The sequence below is a fragment of the Ranitomeya imitator genome, chromosome 3 (genome assembly GCF_032444005.1).
Source record: "Ranitomeya imitator isolate aRanImi1 chromosome 3, aRanImi1.pri, whole genome shotgun sequence".
In the NCBI taxonomy this organism is placed as follows: Eukaryota; Metazoa; Chordata; class Amphibia; order Anura; family Dendrobatidae; genus Ranitomeya; species Ranitomeya imitator.
The window spans coordinates 843,171,698-843,188,540 of NC_091284.1; the positions used below are offsets into that span (position 1 = coordinate 843,171,698).

The window sequence follows — 16,843 nt, forward strand, 5'->3', positions numbered from 1 at the left end:
GAAGCCAGCGCAAGGCGTCAGGCGAACACGGACACATGGCGCCAGCGCAAGGAGTCAGATCGGAGACGAGGAGTCAAGCTGGAGATGCGGAGCCAGCGCGAGGCGTCAGGCCGGACACGGACACACAGAGCCAGTGCGAGGAGTCAGGCCGGACACAGTGAGCCAGCGCAAGGCGTCAGGCCGGACATGGATACATGGAGTCAGCACAAAGCGTCAGGCCGTACACACGGAGCTAGCGCAAGGCTTCAGGCCGGACACGGACCCACAGAGCCAGCGCAAGGCATCAAGCCGGACACATGGAGCCAGCGCAAGGCATAAGGTCAGACACAGAAAGCGAGCATTTAGGACACAGAATCCCCTGAAGTATGGTCGGGTATGAAGCAGAATATGGGGGAACATCGGGAACAGGATGGTAGAAGAGACTATTTTGAAGTGCCGCCATCTACAGCACTGTGCAGCTCAGCTCCTTACCTGGAATATCGGGAGGAAGCCGATCATTCTCCTCCACCACACAACCTGCAATGAGAGGAAGCAGATTACAGCTCTTCATTGCCATCGCATACCACTACCCTGCTGTCAGCACCACACAGGGGCCAGCTCCTTATTGACTGTGAGGACACAGCATTGCATCTTAATTAACCAGATGTCCATTTTTAGTAAGCCAGGAGGAATAGACTTATCTATTTGTTGACTTGAATTTAAGTGTTTCTTTCTGGTTGGTCAAGAATGCAGACTTTTGCTTATATAAGCCTGTCATATTAACTATTTGATGTAACATATTGTGCAGTTATCCTGGATGATTAGAGATGTTTGCTCATATGCTGATTCTACATTGTCCAGGCCGGCTAGTTCGTTGATGTAGTGAAATATGTATAGGTATGAATGTATGACTAACAAACACCAAAGCCTCCCACGATAACGGACAGGTAGCAGAATGAGATTTATATATATATATATCTATCACAAATTCAATATTCATTTTATTACAAAAATGTTTTGTTGCAATGATGCCTCCTATCTAAAACAGGTCAAACGTGCTCCCCAAAAAGCGAGTGACATACATAATATAGCAGATAGCAATTATACCTAAGGAAATGTCCCTCATTCCACTACTATTAGGATCCTGGGTGGTATCAGGGCAAAAAGTCCTCTAAAAGACCGAGGTAAAGTGCTTTAAGTGCATGTAAACTTTACCAGCCATATAGGTACAATAAGGTGCTTACCGCATTTAAACATATTTACCTCAATGGGAAAACGACACAAGACCTGCCTTGTACCCCAACGCACGTTTCGATTAGTTCTTCATCCAGGGGCGCGCACACACACACAGCACGTGTAACTGGGATGATGAAGACGCAGTGGCAACAAGGGGTTGTTCTGTTTGTAGTTGTATGTATTAATATGTCATACAGTTTTGTTATATGTTATCTCTATAGCAGGTTCTCCTACAGGCTATGACCAAGGCCGTCCCTGAGAATGCGAGAGGTCGGTCCACTAGGGGAACCGTACAGTAGGTCGGGATTAGCCCACAGTTGGGGCGCGGTTAGACCAAGTTTTACAGAAAGTCGGTGAGAGAGGTCAGTCGGTCAGTCAGAGTCCAGGAGTCAGTCAGGTACAAGTTCAAAGAGAAAGTGGAGAGTAGATTAAAGCTGGATGAGGCCGATACAGCCGAACTGAACGGCAGCAGTCAGGTTTCTTCACAGCATGGGGACACATTTTAGGTCTTGTCTGGATGCTGGGACAGTCCTGGGCTTGAGGTCCGTAAGGGGTAAAGACGCCATACCCGTCCCCACCCATGAGGAAGAGGTCAACCAAGTCGCAGAAAAAGGGAAGGATGGTGGTCTTCAGGGAAGCCGTTATGCCAGGAGGAGGATCCGTAGGACTGATGTCAGGAATATAATGTATTTGATTCTATATTATCACGCACACTGAGCTCTGCTACATCCATTAGGTCTGTGTACAGACCCAGGATGTGGGCTTTTTGACCCACCCCCTTTTCTCACTGCCTAGATAGCTCTCCTTCTCTCTTTGTCTGTGTAATTCTATACCACACTTGTTTGTTTCCAGCCATGTGCGTTCTGTTGTGTATGAGGGTTATTCCAGATGAAATAACTCGACCCCAAGTAGTGATATAGGGGTGCAGCTGACATTTTTGGAATGGGCCTTAATAGAGCTAAACACGAGTGCGTTTCCTAATATCCCATACCAGCGGTATCCGGGAAACGGATTACTGCTTAACCGAGGCACATACCCAAATCATGTTTAGACTTAAATGAACATTCATTTCATGCAGAGAAACATGTTAATTTTGTCAGCCTTCTACAGGCTTCTCCCCAGAAGTTATGGCTAATAGCCGGATTTCATAACCCAGGGAGGTATAAAATAGTGGGACCTCATTTTGCATTAGTTTTGCTCCGGGAGCTAGCTAAGAGACGCTCCGTGATGCAGATTGTCTCATTTTGGTAATATCTTTTTATATACTTTTGTAAACACTGCCTAACCTTTTTGGAATAAAAGCTATAATATTTACTAGTCTCATCCTCCTTGCTCTAAAACGTACCTTCAGCGTCCTCTGAAGTAAATTATGCTACTGATTGGGTTGGCTCCTGACCTGCTATTAGTCATAGGAATAGGAGCTGGTGGCAGCAGATCGTACGGAGCTTTTTGGGTAACACTGGCAGTGACTGAATGGGTTTTATCATTGTATTGCTCAGTTGCGCCTGGGAATAATTATATTGCCCTTGCTGCCGTGTGCCCATTAGCCAGAACATAGCAAGGCAGCATATCTGGCGACTAATCAGTTCCCTGACTGACCAGAGGGTAAGGGGGGGCCAGAGGGCTGCAAGTTCCAAACCGGAACTGGGAAGCGGGATGTAAATAAATCCCTGAAGAACTGGGGCAACAAAACAACCCCGGTTCATGACAACCTACTAGGATAGTTCGACTGGGGACAAGTCGTGCAGGAAGGAGTCAAAGGCTGACAGGCCAGGAACCATCACTAATATCTGACTGTGTGTTATTCTGTCTGCTGCAGTCGTGTGTAACCCAACTGCACAGTAAAGCTGAACCCGTCCTGCCTGAACCCATCTGACTCCCATCCCTCCTGACCCCATCGCCCCGGGCCGCCTGTCTCCCGTCCCGCCTGAAACCGTGGCCTGGGCCGGCGGTCTCCTGGGCCAGCAGTCTCCTGTCCCGCAGGTCTCCCGTCCCGCCTGAACCCATCGCCCCGGGCCACCTATCTCCCGTCCCGCCTGAAACCGTGGCCTGGTCCGGCGGTCTCCTGGGCCAGCAGGTCTCCCGTCCCGCCTGAACCCATGGCCCCGAGACAGCGATCTCACGCCCTGCCTGAACCCGTGGCCCCGCGCCAGCGGTCTCCCGTCCCGCCTGAACCCGTCGCCTTAGGCCGGCGGTCTCCCGTCCCGCCTGAACAAGTTGTCCCGAGCTGGCGATCTCCCGTCCCACCTGAGCCCGTCGTCCCGGGCTGGCGGTCTCCCGTCCCACCTGAACCAGTTGCCTTAGGCCGGCGGTCTCCCGTCCCACCTGAACAAGTCGTCCTGGGCCAGCGATCTCCCGTCTCGGCAGTCTCCCGTCCCGCCTAAACCCATCGCCCAGGACCGGTAGTCTCCCGTCCTGCCTGGACCCGTTGCCTCAGGCCAGCGGTGCCCCGTCCCGCCTGAACAAGTCGTCCCGAGCCGGCGATCTCCCTTCCCACCTGAACCAGTTGCCTTAGGCCGGCGGTCTCCCGTCCCACCTGAACAAGTCATCCCGGGCCAGCGATCTCCCGTCTCAGCAGTCTCTCGTCCCGCCTAAACCCGTCGCCTCAGGCCAGCGGTCTCCCGTTCCCCCTAAACCCGTCGTCCCGGGCCGACGATCTCCCATCCTGTCTGAAACTACAGCCGGACCTGGCCCCATGGATAGGTAGGTAGGAGGTGCTCGAGGGAACAGTGAGTAAGGAACCAACTCCACGGCACCTCACAGTCATCACTGACTCCTGTTTACAAGAGGAATTACAGGGCACAGGAAACTCAGTACTGTGCACGGCCACATACAGCGTACACGGCACAGTATACACACACGGCACAGTACAGTATACACACACGCACGGCACAGTATACACACGCACGGCACAGTATACACACACAGCACACACACACAGCACAGTATACACACACAGCACAGTATACACACACAGCACAGTATACACACACAGCACAGTATACACACACAGCACAGTATACACACACAGCACAGTATACACACACAGCACAGTATACATATATAGATATATATACACACAGCACAGTATATACACACAGCACAGTATATATACACAGCACAGTATACACACAGCACAGTATACATATATAGATATATATACACACAGCACAGTATACATATATAGATATATATACACACAGCACAGTATACACACACAGCACAGTATACACACACAGCACAGTATACACACACAGCACAGTATACACACACAGCACAGTATACACACACAGCACAGTATACACACACAGCACAGTATATATACACAGCACAGTATATACACACAGCACAGTATACATATATAGATATATACACACACAGCACAGTATATACACACAGCACAGTATATATACACAGCACAGTATACACACAGCACAGTATACATATATAGATATATATACACACAGCACAGTATACACACACAGCACAGTATACATATATAGATATATATACACACAGCACAGTATACACACACAGCACAGTATACACACACAGCACAGTATACACACACAGCACAGTATACACACACAGCACAGTATACACACACAGCACAGTATACACACACAGCACAGTATACACACACAGCACAGTATACACACACAGCACAGTATATACACACAGCACAGTATACATATATAGATATATATACACACAGCACAGTATATACACACAGCACAGTATATACACACAGCACAGTATACACACACAGCACAGTATACATATATAGATATATATACACACAGCACAGTATACACACACAGCACAGTATACATATATAGATATATATACACACAGCACAGTATACACACACAGCACAGTATACATATATAGATATATATACACACAGCACAGTATACACACACAGCACAGTATACACACACAGCACAGTATACACACACACAGCACAGTATACACACACACAGCACAGTATACACACACACAGCACAGTATACACACACACAGCACAGTATACACACACACAGCATACACACACACAGCACAGTATACACACACAGCACAGTATACACACACAGCACAGTATACACACACAGCACAGTATACACACACAGCACAGTATACACACACAGCACAGTATACACACACAGCACAGTATACACACACAGCACAGTATACACACACAGCACAGTATACACACACAGCACAGTATACACACACAGCACAGTATACATATATAGATATATACACACACAGCACAGTATATACACACAGCACAGTATATACACACAGCACAGTATACACACACAGCACAGTATACACACACAGCACAGTATACATATATAGATATATACACACACAGCACAGTATATACACACAGCACAGTATACACACACAGCACAGTATACACACAGCACAGTATATACACACAGCACAGTATATACACACAGCACAGTATACACACACAGCACAGTATACACACACAGCACAGTATACACACACAGCACAGTATACACACACAGCACAGTATACACACACAGCACAGTATATACACACAGCACAGTATACACACACAGCACAGTATACATATATAGATATATACACACACAGCACAGTATATACACACAGCACAGTATATACACACAGCACAGTATACACACACAGCACAGTATACACACACAGCACAGTATACACACACAGCACAGTATATACACACAGCACAGTATACACACACAGCACAGTATATACACACAGCACAGTATACACACACAGCACAGTATATACACAGCACAGTATACATATATAGATATATATACACACAGCACAGTATATACACAGCACAGTATATATACACAGCACAGTATATATACACAGCACAGTATATATACACAGCACAGTATACACACACAGCACAGTATACACACACAGCACAGTATACACACACAGCACAGTATATACACACAGCACAGTATATACACACAGCACAGTATACACACACAGCACAGTATATACACACAGCACAGTATACATATATAGATATATATACACACAGCACAGTATATACACAGCACAGTATACATATATAGATATATATACACACAGCACAGTATATACACAGCACAGTATATACACACAGCACAGTATACACACAGCACAGTATATACACACAGCACAGTATATACATACAGCACAGTATACATATATAGATATATATATACACAGCACAGTACACACACAGCACAGTATACACACACAGCACAGTACACACACAGCACAGTATACACACAGCACAGTATATACACACAGCACAGTATATACATACAGCACAGTATACATATATAGATATATATATACACAGCACAGTATATACACAGCACAGTATACATATATAGATATATATACACACAGCACAGTATACACACAGCACAGTATATACACAGCACAGTATACACACACAGCACAGTATATACACACAGCACAGTATACATATATAGATATATATATACACAGCACAGTATATACACACAGCACAGTATATACACAGCACAGTATACACACACAGCACAGTATACATATATAGATATATATACACACAGCACAGTATATACACACAGCACAGTATATACACAGCACAGTATATACACACAGCACAGTATATACACACAGCACAGTATACACACACAGCACAGTATATACACACACAGCACAGTATATACACACAGCACAGTATACACACAGCACAGTATACATATATAGATATATATACACACAGCACAGTATATACACAGCACAGTATATACACACAGCACAGTATATACACACAGCACAGTATACACACACAGCACAGTATATATACACAGCACAGTATACACACACAGCACAGTATACATATATAGATATATATACACACAGCACAGTATATATACACAGCACAGTATACACACAGCACAGTATACACACACAGCACAGTATACACACACAGCACAGTATACACACAGCACAGTATATATACACAGCACAGTATACACACAGCACAGTATACACACACAGCACAGTATACACACACAGCACAGTATATACACACAGCACAGTATATACACACAGCACAGTATACACACACAGCACAGTATACACACACAGCACAGTATACACACACAGCACAGTATATACACACAGCACAGTATACACACACAGCACAGTATATACACACAGCACAGTATACATATATAGATATATATACACACAGCACAGTATATACACAGCACAGTATACATATATAAATATATATACACACAGCACAGTATACACACACAGCACAGTACACACACAGCACAGTATACATATATAGATATATATACACACAGCACAGTATATACACACAGCACAGTATATACATACAGCACAGTATACATATATAGATATATATACACACAGCACAGTATACATATATAGATATATATACACACAGCACAGTATATACACAGCACAGTATACATATATAGATATATATACACACAGCATATACACAGCACAGTATACACACACAGCACAGTATATACACACAGCACAGTATACATATATAGATATATATACACACAGCATATACACAGCACAGTATATACACACAGCACAGTATATACACAGCACAGTATATACACACAGCACAGTATATACACACAGCACAGTATACACACACAGCACAGTATACACACACAGCACAGTATACACACACAGCACAGTATATACACACAGCACAGTATACACACAGCACAGTATACACACACAGCACAGTATACACACACAGCACAGTATACACACACAGCACAGTATACACACACAGCACAGTATATACACACAGCACAGTATACACACAGCACAGTATACACACACAGCACAGTATATACACACAGCACAGTATATACACAGCACAGTATACATATATAGATATATATATACACAGCACAGTATATACACACAGCACAGTATACACACAGCACAGTATATACACACAGCACAGTATATACATACAGCACAGTATACATATATAGATATATATACACACAGCACAGTATACACACACAGCACAGTATATACACACAGCACAGTATATACACAGCACAGTATACATATATAGATATATATATACACAGCACAGTATATACACACAGCACAGTATATACACAGCACAGTATATACACACAGCACAGTATATACACACAGCACAGTATACATATATAGATATATATATACACAGCACAGTATATACACACAGCACAGTATACACACACAGCACAGTATACATATATAGATATATATACACACAGCACAGTATATACACACAGCACAGTATACACACACAGCACAGTATACACACAGCACAGTATACATATATAGATATATATACACACAGCACAGTATACACACACAGCACAGTATACACACACAGCACAGTATACATATATAGATATATATATACACAGCACAGTATATACACACAGCACAGTATATATACACAGCACAGTATACACACAGCACAGTATATACACACAGCACAGTATATATACACAGCACAGTATATACACACAGCACAGTATACACACACAGCACAGTATACACACACAGCACAGTATACATATATAGATATATATACACACAGCACAGTATATACACACAGCACAGTATATATACACAGCACAGTATACACACAGCACAGTATACATATATAGATATATATACACACAGCACAGTATATACACAGCACAGTATATACACACAGCACAGTATATACACACAGCACAGTATACACACACAGCACAGTATATACACACAGCACAGTATACACACACAGCACAGTATATATACACAGCACAGTATATATATATAGATATATATACACACAGCACAGTATATACACAGCACAGTATATACACACAGCACAGTATACACACACAGCACAGTATATATACACAGCACAGTATACACACACAGCACAGTATACATATATAGATATATATACACACAGCACAGTATATATACACAGCACAGTATACACACACAGCACAGTATACATATATAGATATATACACACACAGCACAGTATATACACACAGCACAGTATATACACACACAGCACAGTATATACACACAGCACAGTATACACAGCACAGTATATACACACAGCACAGTATACACAGCACAGTATATACACAGCACAGTATATACACACAGCACAGTATATACACAGCACAGTATACATATATAGATATATATATACACACAGCACAGTATATACACAGCACAGTATACATATATAGATATATATATACACAGCACAGTATATACACAGCACAGTATACATATATAGATATATATACACACAGTGTACACATGGCGGTATATAACGCTCAGCACGGAGCCTCTGTACTGTAGACGCCGCCGGTAATAATCCCACTGTCGGTTTCTCACCTCGACATTTCCGCTTTTCTCGGTCCCGTTATTTCTACGGTCGCCGCCCTGATGGTCTCCGCCGCACTTCCGGCTGCTGTGACGCAGTTCCGGTTATCGGTCGGATGCCGCCATGTTGGGAAGGTCAGATGTAGAGATCTCGCCGGATGTCAGTAATCCGGCGGCCGGATGTCACGTGTCCTCACAGGCAGCGCGTCCTCCTGCGCTCCGCTCACGGCTTTGATTTCTTTTCTTTTGTGTTTTTATAGGTTTAACAACAAACAATCGTCCTCAGAGTAATCAGCACATACACTGCGGCGAGTGCCCGGATGTGGAGGCTCCGAACAACAGCCACAGTTATAAACCCGGGGCAGGAATGGGCGTGAGAGCGGGCACCGAGGGGTGAAAGGGCTCCGTGCCGGGGGGCCGCCGCCATCACCAGGAGTCACCACAGTATAGCGCTGCCATAGTGTAGAGCGGGGTCTGGGCCGGCAGCAATAGTCCCGGCCAGCAGGGGGCGCAGCTCCAGAGTCCACATAGGTCACATTGAGGCCAATGGCCGCTGATAATGTATATATAACGTTCATGCTGTAAACGAGGGGGACCTCGACGCGCGTTTCACCGCCGTGGCTTCGTCAGGAGGCTTAGGGGTTGATTTTAACAGCAGTGGTTCAAGGCAGTTGGCTGAATTGTTAATGTCCCTGATTGTGTTCTTGGACACGAATTTTAAAAGCCCGCGTTGTCAGGCCAATATAACTACGGCTGCAGGGACATTGAGCGTAATGCACGACTGCCTCCGTGTTACATGAGATACGGCGTACAATCTTATAGGTATTATCCCCGGCGGAATTAGTAAACTCTTTTGTTCTTGGAATGGACTGAACAGTTTCCACATGGGAAACGGCCCCAGGGTGGGACCCTCTGACTAGTGCCAAAGGGGTTATTTCTCGGGGGACGTAATGGCTGTTGCATAGTGTATCACCCAATGTACGGGATCTACGCCAGGTGATAAGGGGATACGGGGTACGTTGACTAGAGAGGTCTTTGTCCGTCAGCAGGACCGACCAGTGCCGCCTAAAGATCTTGTTAATCTCAGACCAGTTAGAGTTACATTGAGTGATAAATCGTGGTGCTGAGTCTGTTTTTCTGAGGGGCCTCCTGGGCGGTCCTGCCAGCAGAGATGGCCTATCTGAATATAATGCCCTCTGTTGTGAATTCTGTTGTCGAACTCCCTCCTGTGGTCGTGAATGGTACTTCGGCGAGTTCTGTCTATGGACTCCCTCTGGCAGCTGTGAGTGAAGCTGCTGCTTCTGAGGTTCCTTACACAGGTGACGTGGTTTATCCTTTGGTTGGCTGCTCTATTTAACTCCACTCAGATCGTTACTCCATGCCAGCTGTCAATGTTCCTGCATTGGTTCAGTTCGCTCTTGGATCTTTCTGGTGACCTGTCTTCTCCAGCAGAAGCTAAGTTCCTGCTAGTTATTATTTGTTCATTGTTTTCTTGTCCAGCTGGTTATCATTATATTGTCTTGCTAGCTGGAAGCTCTGGGATGCAGAGTGGCACCTCCGCACCGTTAGTCGGTGCAGAGATCTTTTTGCACACTCTGCATGGTCTTTTGTAGTTTTTGTGCTGATCGCAAAGTTACCTTTCCTATCCTCAGTCTGTTTAGTAAGTCTGGCCTCCCTTTGCTGAAACCTGTTTCATTTCTGCGTTTGTGACTTTCATCTTTACTCACAGTCAATATATGTGGGGGGCTTCCTTTACCTTTGGGGAATTTCTCTGAGGCAAGGTAGGCTATATTTTCTATCGCTAGGGCTAGCTAGCTCTTAGGCTGTGAAGAGGCGTCTAGGGAGTGTCAGGAGCGCTCCACGGCTATTTCTAGTTGTTGTGATAGGATTAGGGCTTGCGGTCAGCAGAGCTCCCACATCCCAGAGCTTGTCCTGTATGAGTTTAACTATCAGGTCGTGCCGGGTGCTCCTAACCACCAGGTCCATAACAGCCCTCCCAACCGCCCCACCCACCAAAAGAACTGCTGCATTAGGCCCTGGGGCCTTGGCTGGGGGGTTCTTCTGCTTCTCTGAACAGTGGGCTCTGATATGACCAGTCCGTTTGCAGGAAAACCACTGGCGAAGGTCAGTATTAGGTCTGGTGCTGTTGGCAATGGGAACAGGGCCTCTGGTGAGATGGCTGGCAGGGGTACTGGCGTTGGTCGCAGGCTTACCCCCTCTCCAGCTGACGGTGACTGGCTTCCTGCTGACGCTTACCACTAGCTGTTCGATAATGGGACACCTCGTGTGCAACACTGGCAGCTGCGGATGGAGTGGTCGTGCCACTGCGGTCTGTGGATGAGCTTTCGCTTCTGGAGGAGGAGGAGGAGGGGTGGTGAACGTCTAAAGCCAACTGTTTCCTAGACCGTGGGCTAGGCAGAGTTTTTGGTTGCAAAGTTTGTGTTTATTCCAGAAGAAAAATGCTCCAAACTTCAAAACAGCCATTGAAGGAATATTTGTTGGACATAGTGACAATTGCAAGAGATACAGAATCCTAGATCCCAAGACCGACAGAATCACAGCGAGTAACAGTGGAACATTCATTGAAGATGTAAATGATGACATAATGACATTACTGGAAATGAAAAATAAGATAAATGACAGTGATATACAGTACAGACCAAAAGTTTGGACACACCTCATTTAAAGGGAACCTGTCACCCCGTTTTTGAAAGATGAGATATAAATAGTGTGAAATAGGGGCAGAGCTGGGCTTTACATTAGTGTCCTTTTGGTGCCTTTATTCCCCCGGGATGCTGCTGAAATACCTTTGTGAAGTGTCCGTTTTGTCCTGTCAGTCAAGTTGGTCAGGTCGAATGGGCGTTGTAAAATAGCGGTTCCTCCCCCACCTCATGCAATTCCCTGCGAAGTTTAGTTCCGCCGTTGGCGTTATGTTTAGCGCTTGCGCAGTGAATTTGCCTCCGGCAATCTGTGGGCAAAGCATAATTGACATCATTGCGCATGCGCGGGCCTTCACTTTAGCCGGGGTGCCCCGGAAGTTGTCATATCGGCAAAGTGTTATTCTGGATGCCGTATCTCATCCCACACTGCGAGCGTAAGTTTTGTGCCAAGATCGCTCGCCTGCCTTACGCTCGCAGTGTGGGATGAGATACGGCATCCAGAATAACACTTTGCCGATATGACAACTTCCGGGGCACCCCGGCTAAAGTGAAGGCCCGCGCATGCGCAATGATGTCAATTATGCTTTGCCCACAGATGGGCAAAACATAATGCGCAGGCGCCGGAGGCAAATTCACTGCGCAGGCGCTAAGAAAAAGCGCGATCTGTGCTATTCACAGATCGCGTTTACGAAAGACAAGCCGAGAATCAGGGGGAGGAACCGCTATTTTACAACGCCCATTCGACCTGACCAACTTGACTGACAGGACAAAACGGACACTTCACAAAGGTATTTCAGCAGCATCCCGGGGGAATAAAGGCACCAAAAGGACACTAATGTAAAGCCCAGCTCTGCCCCTATTTCACACTATTTATATCTCATCTTTCAAAAACGGGGTGACAGGTTCCCTTTAAAGATTTTTCTGTATTTTCATGACTATCAAAATTGTACATTCAGACTGAAGACATCAAAACTATGAATTAACACATGTGGAATTATATACTTAACAAAAAAGTGTGAAACAACTGAAAATATGTATCTGGATAAGTTGGAAACTTGGGCTAAAAGGTGGCAGATGAGGTTTAACAATGATAAATGTAAGGTTATACACATGGGAAGAAGGAATCAATATCACCATTACACACTGAACGGGAAACCACTGGGTAAATCTGACAGGGAGAAGGACTTGGGGATCCTAGTTAATGATAAACTTACCTGGAGCAGCCAGTGCCAGGCAGCAGCTGCCAAGGCAAACAGGATCATGGGGTGCATTAAAAGAGGTCTGGATACACATGATGAGAGCATTATACTGCCTCTGTACAAATCCCTAGTTAGACCGCACATGGAGTACTGTGTCCAGTTTTGGGCACCGGTGCTCAGGAAGGATATAATGGAACTAGAGAGAGTACAAAGGAGGGCAACAAAATTAATAAAGGGGATGGGAGAACTACAATACCCAGATAGATTAGCGAAATTAGGATTATTTAGTCTAGAAAAAAAGACTGAGGGGCGATCTAATAACCATGTATAAGTATATAAGGGGACAATACAAATATCTCGCTGAGGATCTGTTTATACCAAGGAAGGTGACGGGCACAAGGGGGCATTCTTTGCGTCTGGAGGAGAGAAGGTTTTTCCACCAACATAGAAGAGGATTCTTTACTGTTAGGGCAGTGAGAATCTGGAATTGCTTGCCTGAGGAGGTGGTGATGGCTAACTCAGTCGAGGGGTTCAAGAGAGGCCTGGATGTCTTCCTGGAGCAGAACAATATTGTATCATACAATTATTAGGTTCTGTAGAAGGACGTAGATCTGGGGATTTATTATGATGGAATATAGGCTGAACTGGATGGACAAATGTCTTTTTTCGGCCTTACTTAACTATGTTACTATGTTACTATATGTCTTATATTCTAGGTTCTTCAAAGTAGCCACCTTTTGCTTTGATGACTGCTTTGCACACTCTTGGCATTCTCTTGATGAGCTTCAGGAGGTAGTCACCGGGAATGGTCTTCCAACAATCTTGAAGGAGTTCCCAGAGATGCTTAGCACTTGTTGGCCCTTTTGCCTTCACTCTGCGGTCCAGCTCACCCCAAACCATCTCGATGGGTTCCGGTCTGGTGACTGTGGAGGCCAGGTCATCTGGCGTAGCCCCCCATCACTCTCCTTCTTGGTCAAATAGCCCTTACACAGCCTGGAGATGTGTTTGGGGTCTTTGTCCTGTTGAAAAATAAATGATGGTCCAACTAAACGCAAACCGGATGGAATAGCACATGCCGCTGCAAGATGCTGTGGTAGCCATGCTGGTTCAGTATGCCTTCAATTTTGAATAAACCCCCAACAGTGTCACCAGCAAAGCCCCCCTACACCATCACACCTCCTCCTCCATGCTTCACGGTGGGAACCAGGCATGTAGAGTCCATCCGTTCACCTTTTCTGCGTCGCACAAAGACACGGTTGGAACCAAAGATCTCAGATTTGGACTCATCAGACCAAAGCACAGATTTCCACTGGTCTAATGTCCATTCCTTGTGTTCTTTAGCCCAAACAAGTCTCTTCTGCTTGTTGCCTGTCCTTAACAGTGGTTTCCTAGCAGCTATTTTACCATGAAGGCCTGCTGCACAAAGTCTCCTCTTAACAGTTGTTGTAGAGATGTGTCTGCTGCTAGAACTCTGTGTGGCATTGACCTGGTCTCTAATCTGAGCTGCTGTTAACCTGCGATTTCTGAGGCTGGTGACTTGGATAAACTTATCCTCAGAAGCAGAGGTGACTCTTGTTCTTCCTTTCCTGTGGCGGTCCTCATGTGAGCCAGTTTCTTTGTAGCGCTTGATGGTTTTTGCCACTTCACTTGGGGACACTTTCAAAGTTCCCAATTTTTCGGACTGACTGACCTTTATTTCTTAAAGTAATGCAACAGATACAGACGTATTTGTGTGCAGGAGGAGTTTACACTTTTCTGACAGTAGATGGCGATGTTGTTACTGTTATATGCTTAGTTGAATGTACTGCATATACTTGTACTTTGGTTTTGCTTTCTCTCTGGTAATAGGTCCTTCAGACTTCCTGTTATGCTGTATTAAGAAGCTGATGCATGTACCTCATGTTCTGTGTAGATAAAAGCTGAAACCAAACAATGCAACAAACATACTAGGTTTTGTTTTCTCATTGTGACTCTCATAGTTGTGGTCTACCTATGATGTCAGTTACAGGCCTCTCTCATCTTTTTAAGTGGGAGAACTTGCACAATTGGTGGCTGACTAAATACTTTTTTCCCCTACTGTATTTTGCTGTCCCTGTTCACTGTATTGCAGCACCATACATTGTGCAGACCCCCTATTCTCAGTAGTGCAGTGCCGCGCCATATATTTTGCTGTCCCCGTTCTCAGTACTGCAACTCATCTCCAATAATGCTGAGCTGCAGAACGCTGCCGAGAGCATACACTGTGCTGCCCCGGTACATTGTCTACATCTGGCTGTAGCTGCTCGCCAGCACTCCTCTCTGCTGCAGCCTTAGGTTGTTGTCACCCAGGTTTTATGTGTCTCTTTCCTCAATGATGAAGCGACCGCTCCAGGAGTTGTAGAATCGGTGCAGTATTCTGATGTTTCATTCTCTGCTCTTTATGTGGCCACATTTATGATGGTGGTTGTATATCATTTACAAGAGCTGAGCTGCCACCATAACTATCAGTGTCCTTGTACTACATGTGAACCGTGACCTCCATCCTGGCGCTGATTACATATCTTCTTAGCTTTGGCTGGAGGTGAAAGCTCTGCGCGTCCTGAGTGCGCCCAGACGTCTCTGACTGTAACAGTCATCGGGAGGGTTGTGGATACGTTGTTCCCTACTGGCACTACAGCGTACAGCTGGGATACAGCGGAGCAGGGTCAAACTCTGACACCACCACAATTCACAGGATTAGGATACGAGATGTGGGAGGTCGGCTCACTTAGCTGCTCCCTGAGGTAGACACAAGAACTCTTTAGGTTAACCCCTTTCTGCCAATGGACGTACTATTCCGTCCATGTGGGGTGGGCCCTACTTCCCAAGGACGGAATAGTACGTCCAGCGTGATCGGCTGCGCTCACGGGAGGAGCGCGGCCGATCGCGGCCGGGTGTCAGCTGCCTATTGCAGCTGACATCCGGCACTATGTGGTGCACGTTCTCACTATGTTCGAGGAGCGGTCACGGACCGTCCCCGGCACATTAACCCCCGGCACACCGCGATCAAACATGATCGTGGTGTGCAGGGAAGCATCGCGCAGGGAGGGGGCTCCCTGCGGGCTTCCCTGAGAACCCCGCAGCAACGCGATGTGATCGCGTTGCTGTGAGGATCTCTTACCTCCCTCCCTGCTCCAGGCCCAGATCCAACATGGCCACGGCATCCGGGTCCTGCAGGAAGGGAGGTGGCTTCACAGAGCCTGCTCAGCAGGCACTGTGAAGCCTGCAGTGTTCTCAGACAGATTGGTGATCTGACAGAGTGCTGTGCAAACTGTCAGATCA

The 16,843-nt window shown here is 45.8% G+C and overlaps 1 protein-coding gene across 1 annotated transcript in view; it reads right to left on the reverse strand.

Moving 5' to 3' along the window:
* Window positions 1-9,779, reverse strand: part of APBB1 (amyloid beta precursor protein binding family B member 1) — a 31,714-nt gene extending 21,935 nt beyond the window's left edge. Inside the window, exons 1-2 of the mRNA XM_069759608.1 lie at window positions 9,697-9,779; window positions 472-516 (exon numbers count right to left, since the gene is read on the reverse strand). The gene's annotated coding sequence lies outside the window, so the exon portion shown is untranslated. The remainder of the gene's footprint in view (window positions 1-471; window positions 517-9,696) is intronic.
* Between the last annotated feature and the right edge of the window lie 7,064 nt (window positions 9,780-16,843).